Raw genomic sequence first — 11,992 nt, forward strand, 5'->3', positions numbered from 1 at the left:
ACACACACAGAGAGAAAGAGAGGAGAAATAAAATTATTAAACTAGTATTTTAATACTCAATAAGCATGCTTACTCACACGCACACACACACATAGACAAACACATACATGCACACACATTTTGTTGCAGATATAGATATTTTAAATAAATTATAAATAAAAGTAAAATAAAACTTATTGCAAGTCTTCTTTTTAAGAGTTTATACAATTGTGCAACTTCAGACGAATACACTGCACACCAGTTTTTATGTATTGTCATGGGGTAAAGAATCACATGACAAGGCAAGCTTAAAAACCCCTTTTGGTCTCTATCACATACCTTGTCAGTGTTATGTGCTTGCTTATCCCTTTGTTTGCTTATTTTGTTCATTGTATTGAGATGTCCCAAAGTTGCGTTTGGTCTCATACTCTATCGCACACTTTGTCAGTGTTGTGTGCTTGCTTAGCCCTTTTGTTGTGATTAACAGTAAAGTGTGTTCACGCTCCACCAAAAGTGGTTTGAGCCCTGCCCATTTAATCGCAGATGCTAAGGTGCATGTTCGGTCCGGTCTGGGTTTCCCCGCTAGACGTGACTGTTAGAAAAAAAGCATGTTGAGTCTGTCCACAATGAGTCCAATAGTTTGTTTCATATATACTAAAACAACATTACGAGAAGATATGAGTAATATATTTTTGAAAAATATAAGCAAAAACAGACTTGAAGTAATATTTTAGAACCAAATTGAAATGGAAAAAAGAGTTTATTCTCACCTGCCGTTATTCCTGAAGAGGGATGCGAAATTACCTACATATACAATGAGAATTGGATTAAAATCTGGATATCAGGCCTATTTGGAGGAGTTCTCTTTCTGTGAGACAGTAGTTGAGTGTGTAGTTGGCTACTCAAATCTATAATATATCTAATAATGCTAAAGAGCTAACCTTAACTGGAAAACATTAATAAAGCCAACAAAGCAATTAATTACTTTATTAATATTAATGTTACTGGCAACTGTACAAATAAAGCATATTTTAACAGTATTCTTACCATGTTCAGTCCTCTTTTTAACAGTATTCTTACCATGTTCAGTCCACACTTTTACACACTAGGCAGCACAATCCTAACACCCTGTGCATTTGCCTATGTCTGCTAATAAAGTACTTCTATTTGTCTAATAAACAATTTCTGCTGTTTCTGGAATTGTCTGTCTGCAGTAAAGAAATCAGTTTTTATTACATCTCTTGCTAGTCATTCAAGACCAAAGCTCATGGCCCTGACAAAGATGTGGATCAAATCAGAGGACAGTGCTACTCTTGCAGCACTCTCCAATAAATTCAAATTTTCCCACTCTAATCGTCAAACTGGAAGAGGTAGATGTACCGGTCTACTTATTTTAATGATTGGAGATTTATTATTTTAGCTTCTCAGAGTATCAACAGTTCATATGAACACATTTAGTCACTATTATCTACCCTTTTAAAATACAGTTCATAGTTGTTTATTGACTCTTAGGAACACAAGGTAACTTCTTTGATTAATTAGATCTACTTCTCTCAAACTTTCCTTAGGATGGAACTCCACTAGTTATGCTTGGAGACCTCAACAATCACCTAGATAAACCCCAGTCTGCAGACTTCACAGGCTCTTGAAACAGTGTTAACTACAGCTACTCACAAATCAGGCAACTGGACCTTATTTATGCATAACACTGCATCACTTCCTCCTCACTAGGATCTTTTGATATTAATACCACCCCTTCTGCCCCTTAAGTGTTTGATGTTCTTTGCAAACACATTTTTTTTAGCTCAGGGTTGCTAAAAGGCTGTGGCACAAATCCAAAATTCCTACAGACCTTAATGTGTTTAAGTCATTCCTCTCTTTCTTCTCCGCTAATGTATCCACTGCTAAAAGGACATGCTATCATAACAAAACTCACAAATGGGCTGCATGCCACTTGATGAAGCAATTTTTAAGTCTCTGCCTTTCTCACTCAGAACAACCTCCTCGACAGCAACCAGTCTGGTTTCACATATGGAGACTATTGCTATTGGTTATTGAAGTCCTAAGACTAGCAAGAGCAGATTCTAAATCTTCCAAACTTATCTTGGTGGATCTGACCACTGCTTTTAACACAGTTAATCACCAGAACCTTCTGTCAACTGTTTTATGGTGCGCAAATCTCCTGCACCTTCTACCTTATTTAGTTTATCCTCAGGTAAGGTAAAGTAAGTTGAGTCTGTCCTATCTCTAATAAGCATTTAATCATACTCACAAGACAGGTCTCAGAAGACTTCTCTGTGGTCTGTTCTGCTCAGGTCTTGATCAGAGTCTTTGGCAGGCGAGCGTATTGGTTATAATAAGATATAGTTTTATTATATATAGGTTAAATACATTACAAATAAAACACTAATATAAAATAGAAATAAAAACAAAGTTCTATAATTTGCGAGCTCGGTCGTTGGAGGCATCGTGGCGAGGCTGTCTGGCATCAGAGAAGCGTGGTCGCCAAGGTGCAGCGTTATCTTCTGGTTCACTTCTAAGTGCAACCCCTATATAGACTACAGGTGTAAGTCGACACTTTTGGGAAAGTCCCGTATAGCTGGAGACCTCCCTTTCAAGAAGCTCACTTCTGCTCTTCTGCGAAGATCTTTCTAAGATGTCCTCCTCTCCGCGTCGGGAACTCAGCACTCAACGGTAACATTCCTGTTCTTCAAAGTTCTTACTAATACATATTTTATCTCTGACTATACTTTAACTAAATGCTACATATATCATACCTAATGTCTTTTCTCAATAAACTACTTTTACACATGATGCTGTGGTGGTCTTTCTTTCTACTATTCAATAAAGTGAATACAATACCATGTGTACTGTGTATCTTATTAATACTTATGAAATAAAAGAATACAATATTCTGTGTGGTCTCTTCTTCTTGATAAATCAGTAACACATCCCAATGTGTTTACAATACAAGGTATCACTCAAATAAACAAGGCAAACTTACAAATTGGGAAAACGTTCCGTTTTCCTCAACAAAACTCTATTGGCAAAGGGCATGTCAGGAACCGTGACTCCAGTGATTTGAGACATATGTCTCAGGCAGAGAGAGGTGTGGTGTCTGAGTTGCAACATTAAAATACTGGGCTGCCTCGGGGCTCAGTTCTTGGATGACGTATCCTCTCTGTCCACATGACATCACTAGGTTCTGTCATTTAAAAACATGGCTTTTATTCATTTCTGATGACACTCAAATCTACCTCTTATTCTATCTACCTCTGCTCGCATCTCAACCTGTCTATCAGACCTTTCTTGCTGAATGAAAGACCATCAAATTCAGCTCAACCTTGCCAAGACAGAATTGCTTGTAGTACCAGCAAACCCATCATTTAATCACAATTTTACCATGCAGTTCACCATAACTCATTCAAAAACAGCCAGAAACCTTGAAGTTGTGATTAATTGTGAGCTGACTAACTTAGACCACTAAAACTAAAACTGCCCAGTTCTGCAGGTTTGCTTTATCAAAATCAAGATCAGTCCCTTTCAGAACATGCTTCACAAATCCTTGTTCAAGCTCTTGTTCTGTCTAGGCTTGAACACTGTAATGCTCTCTTGGCAGGTCTTCCAGCCAGTTCAATCTAACCTTTACAATTAATACAACATGTCACAGCAAGATACATTTTAATGAGCCAAAAAGAAAGTATGCCACATGTTTATTCATTTGTGCTGGCTACCAATAGCCGCTTGAATTAAATTCAAGGCATTGATGTTTGCCTACAAAACCACCAATGGCTCTGCTCCCCTTTAACCTAAAATCACTACTTCATACGTTGGCATCTGCTTAGGATCAGTGATAATCATTGAACTTTATGTCTTTAAAAGACCCGTTTAGCTTTTTTGAAATGTGCATATAAATCACACACCTGACCCCACATTCTACATTTATATTGGTGCTAAGCCAACCCCCCCCAACAAACACCCAATATTACAGAGATGCTAAGATGCCACTATTAATGTGAACTCTTTATTTACCCCATCAAACACATTCCAAAGAGAGGTAAATGACCCCCAGTGTCAGACCCCAACGACCTGACTAGACAATACATAATACATACACACACACAAACAAACATTTTCTACATTTAGGATATATATAAGAGGTTAGAAATGTCTAGTATATGCATGTGCTGTATATTCCTGTATTATATTAATCTAGTGACAACTGTTTATTTGTATCTTTATTTGTGGTTCAAAAATCTTCTTCTTGAGACTGACACATTCCAAGACAATTTTACCTTCAAGTTTGTCTCTTACTGCTAGTACTGCATAAAGTAGGAAAGCTATTCTTCCTTGGCCAGGAAAATAACCTTTCCCAGAATTGATAAATGACTGTCTGCTTGGTGGACAGATAGATCAAGTAATTGTAAGTGATTCTGCTACAATTAATTCTAAGATGTAATCTGAATAATTACTATCAATTATAACCATATCTATTTCACCTCACTCTGTCACCATGGTCTTATTTGGAATGACACCATTCCGCTTATCCTCAAAACCTAATAACAAGGTCAGGTGACTGACCTTAGTAGTTGGCTGTTATATAACATCCAGATGGACCAAAAAATTCCTCTTTGCCTTTCTTGTCTCTTTTGCATTTGAAGGCAAACTCAGAAAAGATTATGATTCCAATCCAGTGGTAATTGGTGAGTGTCCTTTTACTTTATTAAAGCTGTTTACAGGTGTTTGTGTTCGCTGTTTGGTATTTCCATTGTGAAGTAGTAAGACTTATATAGGGGCAGTTCAGTATGGCGAAGATTGATCTGTTTGCAATGGCAGAGACAGCCCATTGCAATCAATGGTATTGCCTGAACAACCAAGGAGATGCACTTGGGATAGATGCACTCAAAAAAGGCTGGAATAGTTGTTTTATGCTTTTCCTCCGCTGCCTTTTGGTGGTCAAAAGGGTAGAAATGGGTTTTCACAAAGTTTTACTTGTGGCCTCAAGATGGCAGACAAAACACTGGTACGCTTGGTTCAAGGTCATCTTTGGCAGCTAGTAAGGAGAGCCTATCTCCTGTCTCAGGTGAAGGGTAAATTTGGCCCCTGAGGCCACAGATTCTATAATTGCCATACCTTACACACAGCACCACTCGTCAATGTCAGTTTCAAAGCAGTTGACCAATTAGAAGAACTTTGCAAGCTTCTGTTTACAGTAGCAACTTGGCATGACAACTGTTTTATCTGACAGCAACATGGCACTCACATAGCTGTGTAGCTGTCCACATACACTGTTTGCCTATTTCTAGTATTTCCATTATTGTTGTTATTGCATCACATCTTGAAAGCGAGTCTTGAGACTCTCATGTTCTATGTTGGGCTTTAAAAATTTTTTATATTAAACATTCCTGAGTGCTTGCATTTTTTGATGCAAAGATGAGTTCTGTGTAAATGGCCCAGTGGAAACCAAACAGTGATTTAGAAACAAAAGGTTAAGAAATTTGGTCATTTGGTTATGTCAGTTGAAGCATTGATTAATAAATGTTATCACCCATTTTTTTGTTTTCTGTCAGGGTGCGGAGAACTTGAGATTTGATCAGCTCAGCTCTGTTGAGTGTAAGTGGCTGTCAGTCAGGTCAATCTTTTAGCTACTGTATTTTCATCCTGTTGACAGTTTTTCCTTTCACGCTTCACCAGGTAGGTTTCTGAGCCCCCAAAGCAACTACAACGACCACAGCCAATCTGACGCCTGAGCACCTTTTTATCTGAACACAATACCAATGGAAAAAACACAGTGGAAGACACACACATATACGGATTCTATGAAAGTAGCACTCAACTGATCTCACAACAACACTTACATTTCTTTCATAGATGTGGGGAAAAGGGTAATATTTTCCTCCAGAGCGTGCATTTTATATAGCTTATGAGTATGAGTATGAACTGTATAAATGAATTGGCCACAGTCCACAGAATGTTGAATTGGAACACTAGAAATGACAAGAACTGAAATTTACTAAACTATAATAATGAAAAAAGTAGGATATATACATTGTGTTAGTCTAAATCATATAGACTTCCCTTGCTGGTTCTGTGTAAATTTATAATTTTACCTACTTCCTGTGTGAGTCTGCTTCTGTTACACAGCCTTTTCTAAGATATCACTTTTATAGCTAATAATGTTGCCCCGTGCCAACTTTTTCAAGACCCATAACAGGCATCAAATTTGAAATTAGCTTATTTTTTGTGTTAACCTGTAACATTTCTCAGTTTAAACATTTGTGATCTATGTTCTATTGTGAATAAAACATATTGGGACATGTGATTTGAAAATCTTTAATTTTATTCAATAAAAAAAAGGTCCCAACATTTCTGAAATTTGGAAAAAATACAAAGTACTGTAATAAGTCTTGTATTTATACAGTACACAGTACTACATACTGTAAAGTTGGATTATTGCTGCATAAAGTTGCAGCAACTTAACTGTAAGAATAGAGTAAAAATTAACAGTGTAGGAGATCATAGAACAGACTTTCACAAATTTATTAACATCTTTTGGGCTAAAGCAAAATGTAATCGGCCCAACTCACTGCTGTAAGCATACATTAGATTTAATTATTTCGCATGGCATCGATGTTTTAGACCTAGATATCTTACCTCTAAGTGACGATATCACTGATCATTTCCTCATATCCTATAAACTTTCTGTAAGTGAGATTAACCGAGCCACACCTCGTTACCAACTGGGTAGAACCATTATCCCAACCACTGTAGATAAATTCACAAATAACCTACCAGATCTATCTGACCTGCTCCGCAAACCTGAGAAAGCAGATGATCTTGAACAAATGACCAGCAGTATGTGCAGTATCTTCACTCGCACATTAGATACTGTCGCTCCCATCAAGTTAAAACAGATTAGAGAGAATAAAAGTGTACCATGGTACAATAGTCATACACACTCTCTAAAAACAGCTACTCGTTCACTAGAAGCGTAAGTGGCGAAAGACTAAGCTAGAGGTTTTTAGAATTGCCTACAAGGACATTATGTGCACTTATAGACAGTCACTAAAAGCAGCAAGAGCCGAGCACCTCCGTAAACTCATTGAAAGCAACCAAAACAATCCGAGATTTTTATTTAGCACAGTGGCTAGATTAACAAATGATCGGTCAGCAATAGAACGCTGCACACCCTCTCAGTTAAGTAGCAATGACTTCATACAATTCTTCACTAATAAAATAGATAATATCAGACTTAAAATAACAGAAAATCAACCCTTAACTTCGTCCTTTAGTCCAGCCTCACTCAGTACCCAGCAAATTCAGTTACAGTGTTTTTTGCAACCATAGGACAGGAAGAGTTAAATAAACTAATCACTAAGTCTAAATCTGCCACATGTGTATTAGATCCTATTCCAACTAAATTTCTGAAAGATATATTACCAGCAGCTGGTGAACCTCTTCTAAATATTATTAACTCCTCCCTATCATTAGGTCACGTACCCAACCCATTCAAATTAGCAATTATTAAGCCTATGATCAAAAAACCACAACTTGATCCTAATGAACTATCTAATTACAGACCGATATCAAATCTCCCATTTATATCAAAAATATTAGAAAAAGTTGTGTCAGCGCAGCTATGCTCCTTCTTAAAGATGAATGATGTCTATGAGGAGTTTCAGTCAGGTTTTAGACCGCACCATAGCACAGAAACCGCATTAGTTAAAATCACTAATGACCTGCTCTTATCCTCCGACCGAGGCTGCGTCTCGCTACTCGTTTATTGGATCTCACTGCTGCATTTGACACCATAGATCATAATATTCTCCTGGAGCGTTTAAACACCGCTGGTGTACAGGGACAGGCGCTAAATTGGTTTAAATCTTACCTATCAGACCGTTATCAATTTGTAGATATAAACGGAGACCGCTCTACTACAATGCCCGTAAAGTATGGTGTGCCTCAAGGATCAGTTTTAGGCCCCTTACTGTTCTCTATATACATGCTGCCCCTGGGGAACATTAGAAAGCACAGGGTTAATTTCCACTGTTATGCAGATGACACACAGCTATACATTTCATCTAAGCCTGATAAGTTATCAGAAATGTCTAAATTAACAGAGTGTGTTAAAGACATAAAAGACTGGATGACTAGAAATTTTCTTCTATTAAACTCTAATAAAACAGAGGTGCTTCTTATCGGACCAAATTCATGTTTACAGCAAATTTCTGAGCTCAAACTACAATTAGATGGATGTGATATAAACGTTACTCCGACAGTTAAAGACTTGGGTGTGATATTGGACAGCAACCTGTCCTTCGAACACCATATCACTCATGTTACAAAATCTGCCTACTTTCATCTTAGAAATATTGCTAAGCTCAGACACTCTCTCTCTCAGATGCAGAAAAGCTAGTTCATGCATTCATGACATCTAGACTGGATTACTGTAATGCGCTGCTCGCTGGTTGTCCAGCATCTTCAATAAACAAGCTTCAGTTAGTGCAGAACGCAGCCGCTCAGAGGAGTTCTTACCAGGACAAGGAGATATGAACATATAACCCCAGTTTTAGCCTCCTGCACTGGCTGCCCGTTCATTTCAGAATTGATTATAAAGTACTGTTACTGACCTACAAGGCTCTAAATGGTTTAGCCCCATTTATCTGACCAGCCTTCTGTCAAGCTACAACCCGTCACGCTCTTTAAGATCTCAAAACTCAGGACTCCTGGTAGTTCCTCGTATAGCAAAGTCTACTAAAGGTGGTCGAGCGTTTTCACATTTGGCACCCAAACTCTGGAATAACCTTCCTGCAAATGTTCGGGGATCAGACACACTCTCTCAGTTTAAGTCTAGGCTAAAGACATATCTTTTAGCAAAGCATACTCGTAAAGATTAACATAAACCTATGCTACAGTACATCGTGATTCCCAATAGTATGAATGGCCGCTTACTCTAATTATCCTTTTGTCTCCACCTCGGGATGTACATCCCGAGGCATCTAGTTACCGAGCTCTCCAGTGGACCCAGTGAGGAGATGACCTTCCTGCGATGACGTCGAGGAAAACTCAACCTTCTGTCTGGACTAATTCTATCTTGGACTTTCTGCATTGTAACTCATCCTGCTGTTTTGTAATGCATTCTGTTGTGTGGTGACTTGCTTATGTCTGTGGAATGATTTGCTTTTGTTATGTAATAATTTGCTTTTGTGAAGCTGCTTTGGAACAATAGCCATTGTAAAAATGGGTTTAATCCAAAACGGCAAAATAAATATATACAAAAGGCAGGCAGGTAGGTAGAACAGACAGGCAGGACAAAACTCACGTAGGGACATTGCCGATCGGACAAAGGGAACTGAAAACACAGGACTTAAATACACAGGGTTAAATGACTAAATTAACTACATACAGCTGATGACAATGACATAATTAACATGGAGGGGAAGGCAGGGCACAGGGAGCACATGGCACGGGACAAAAACAAACAAAGAGTCCAGAGACGTGACATTACACCCCCCTCCCGGAAGGTGCGTCCTCGCACCCAAAGAGGAACAAAACAAATCGACTGGGAACTGGGGATACAGGATCTTGGGAGGAGGTTCTGGTGGAGGGACTGCCCCAGCAGGGGCAGACAGACAGGAGTCCAGGGAGGAACAGACGGAGGGGAGGAGCCAGGAGGAGACAGGAGGAGTCCGGAGCAGGAGGAGATCCAGAGCCCAGCTATGGTGGTCCACGGTGGAGCCGACAGAGGGAGGAGCCATGGAGGAGGAACAGCCATCGACTCCATGGTGCCGACCGACGGCGGCGGAGCAGGTGGCGGAGGAGACTGAAGCGGAGGCGGAGAGCCGAAGAGCCAAGGTGACGTCGAGGCGCTGGAGGTCCTAGGCGACGCCGCAGGCCGGCGACGACACGGAGACGGGGGACGGGAAGGACGCGGTGGAGCCAGAGCGACTGAGGACTGAGGAGAAGCCGGAGGGAAGGAGGAGCCTGACAGAGCCGGTGGGATGGAGGGACGAGGTGAAGCCGGAGGAGAGGAATCCCGAGGCGACGGATGGTCGACGATAGACCAAGGCGGAGCCGGAGGGACGATGGAGCCTGGTGGAGCTGGTGGACTGACGGACCACGGTGGAGAGGAGGGAGCTAGGAGCCCAGGGGGAGCCGACGGGTCTACGAGCCGAGGAGGAGTCCGGGACTCGGAGGCGGGACAGTGAGGCGAGGGATCCTCCAACCTCGACAGCGATGGAGACCGGCAGACCCGTGGCGAGCTCCAGATGGTTTGCTGAGGATGAGCGCAGGGGCTGTTGGGATCCATCGACGTGGTGTGGCAAGGGTGGGAGGGTGGGAAAACTTGAGGCGGCACTGGAGGGAGCGCGACGGGCGCGGGCACTGGAGGGAGCGCACGGGCGCGCGTGCACTGGAGGGAGCGCACGGGCGCGGGCACTGGAGCAGCAGCGACGGGCGCGGGCACTGGAGGAGCGCACGGGCGCGGGCACTGGAGCGGGACGGCTGGGCGGAACCAGCGGGCTAACGGGACGGCTGGGCAGAACCAGCGGGCTAACGGGACGGCTGGGCGGAACCAGCGGGCTAACGGGGACGGCTGGGCGGAACCAGCGGGCTAACGGGACGGCTGGGCGGGAACAGGAACTCAGGATACAGGGGAGGTGCCCAGTCTATGTCCAAGTCCACATCGTACAGCTCCCTTTGCAGATCCAGCAGCCCCAGGTGGATGATCAGCTCATCCTCAGCCGATGTGTAGTGGGCGTGAGCTCCACTCCGTGCTCTCCTGATAGACGGCTGACTTCATCACGGTGAGCTCCGTTGCTGGCTCGCGCACCTGGTCTGACCTAATCGGCTCGGGTCCTGTGACGCTCCACGGCTCTGTCGCTTTCTCTGGCCATGCTTCCGTGGTCGCGCTCGACTCCGCCCCCGTGTCAGCGGTGGGCTCAGGCTGGGGCTCAACCTTGCGGTGAAGGGATGGGATATATGCTCTGGATCTGGAGTGGGGCTGGTGTCGTTATCCTCCAGCGCAACCGTCATTGGCGAATTGCAGGACACCAGCACCCACTCGATGTAGGCGGCGATGCTCTCTCGAGGGCCGCTCTCCGACAGCTTCGGCTCGTGGGGAGTAGTCGAGTCCTCGGAAATAAAGCGAGCAGAGGAAGCTGTCCGAATAGCGCGAGTCATTCGCGAGGGCGAGGAAGTCCATTGTGTAACCCTCGAGAGAGCGATCCTCCTGCTCCAGCAGGAGGATGAGGAAGTTGGGGTCGTCGTAAGGGGAATCCATGACAAACAAAAAACAAAAAAAGGAAAATACGCGCTAACTTTTAGTGTCCGATCGATTGTCACGTCAGGCGCTTTGCGGACGAGGCACTCGAGACGTTAAATGAACTTAAATGGGTTTAATCCAAAACGGCAAAATAAATATATACAAAAGGCAGGCAGGTAGGTAGGTAGAACAGACAGGCAGGACAAAACTCACGTAGGGACATTGACGATCGGACAAACGGAACTGAAAACACAGGACTTAAATACACAGGGTTAAATGACTAAATTAACTACATACAGCTGATGACAATGACATAATTAACATGGAGGGAAGGCAGGGCACAGGGAGCACATTGCACGGGACAAAAACATAAACAAAGAGTCCAGAGACGTGACATTAGCATAAGCAGGTTGATTTTTATCACTAAGAAAATGTAAACTATAACAATGTATTTGAATGATGAGCAACTAAACAGTAAACCACTATTTACTCTACTGAAATCCAACCGAACCTTGATGTTATATATATATATATATATATATATATATATATATATATATATATATATATATATATATATAAGTTGATTTTAGGTACTTAAAAGGTTCTAAACAGTGATTCCATAGAAGAACCATTTTGACATTCAGTCAAAGGTGCTTTAAAGAACCATATTTTCTTACTTTTTTATAATCTGAAGAACCTTCTTTTGCCACACAGAAACTTTTCTGAAACAAACAAAGGCTCCTCACA

The 11,992-nt window shown here is 41.9% G+C and overlaps 1 long non-coding RNA gene across 1 annotated transcript; it reads right to left on the reverse strand.

Annotated features, from left to right (window-relative positions):
- Positions 1-456: 456 nt before the first annotated feature.
- LOC122332131 lies at positions 457-2,421 on the reverse strand. The gene is made up of 3 exons (XR_006248455.1): positions 2,252-2,421; positions 750-783; positions 457-571 (listed from the first exon to the last, which is right to left on the reverse strand). It is a non-coding gene; the product is annotated as an uncharacterized LOC122332131 (long non-coding RNA).
- Between the last annotated feature and the right edge of the window lie 9,571 nt (positions 2,422-11,992).

The sequence above is a fragment of the Puntigrus tetrazona genome, unplaced genomic scaffold (genome assembly GCF_018831695.1).
Source record: "Puntigrus tetrazona isolate hp1 unplaced genomic scaffold, ASM1883169v1 S000000004, whole genome shotgun sequence".
In the NCBI taxonomy this organism is placed as follows: Eukaryota; Metazoa; Chordata; class Actinopteri; order Cypriniformes; family Cyprinidae; genus Puntigrus; species Puntigrus tetrazona.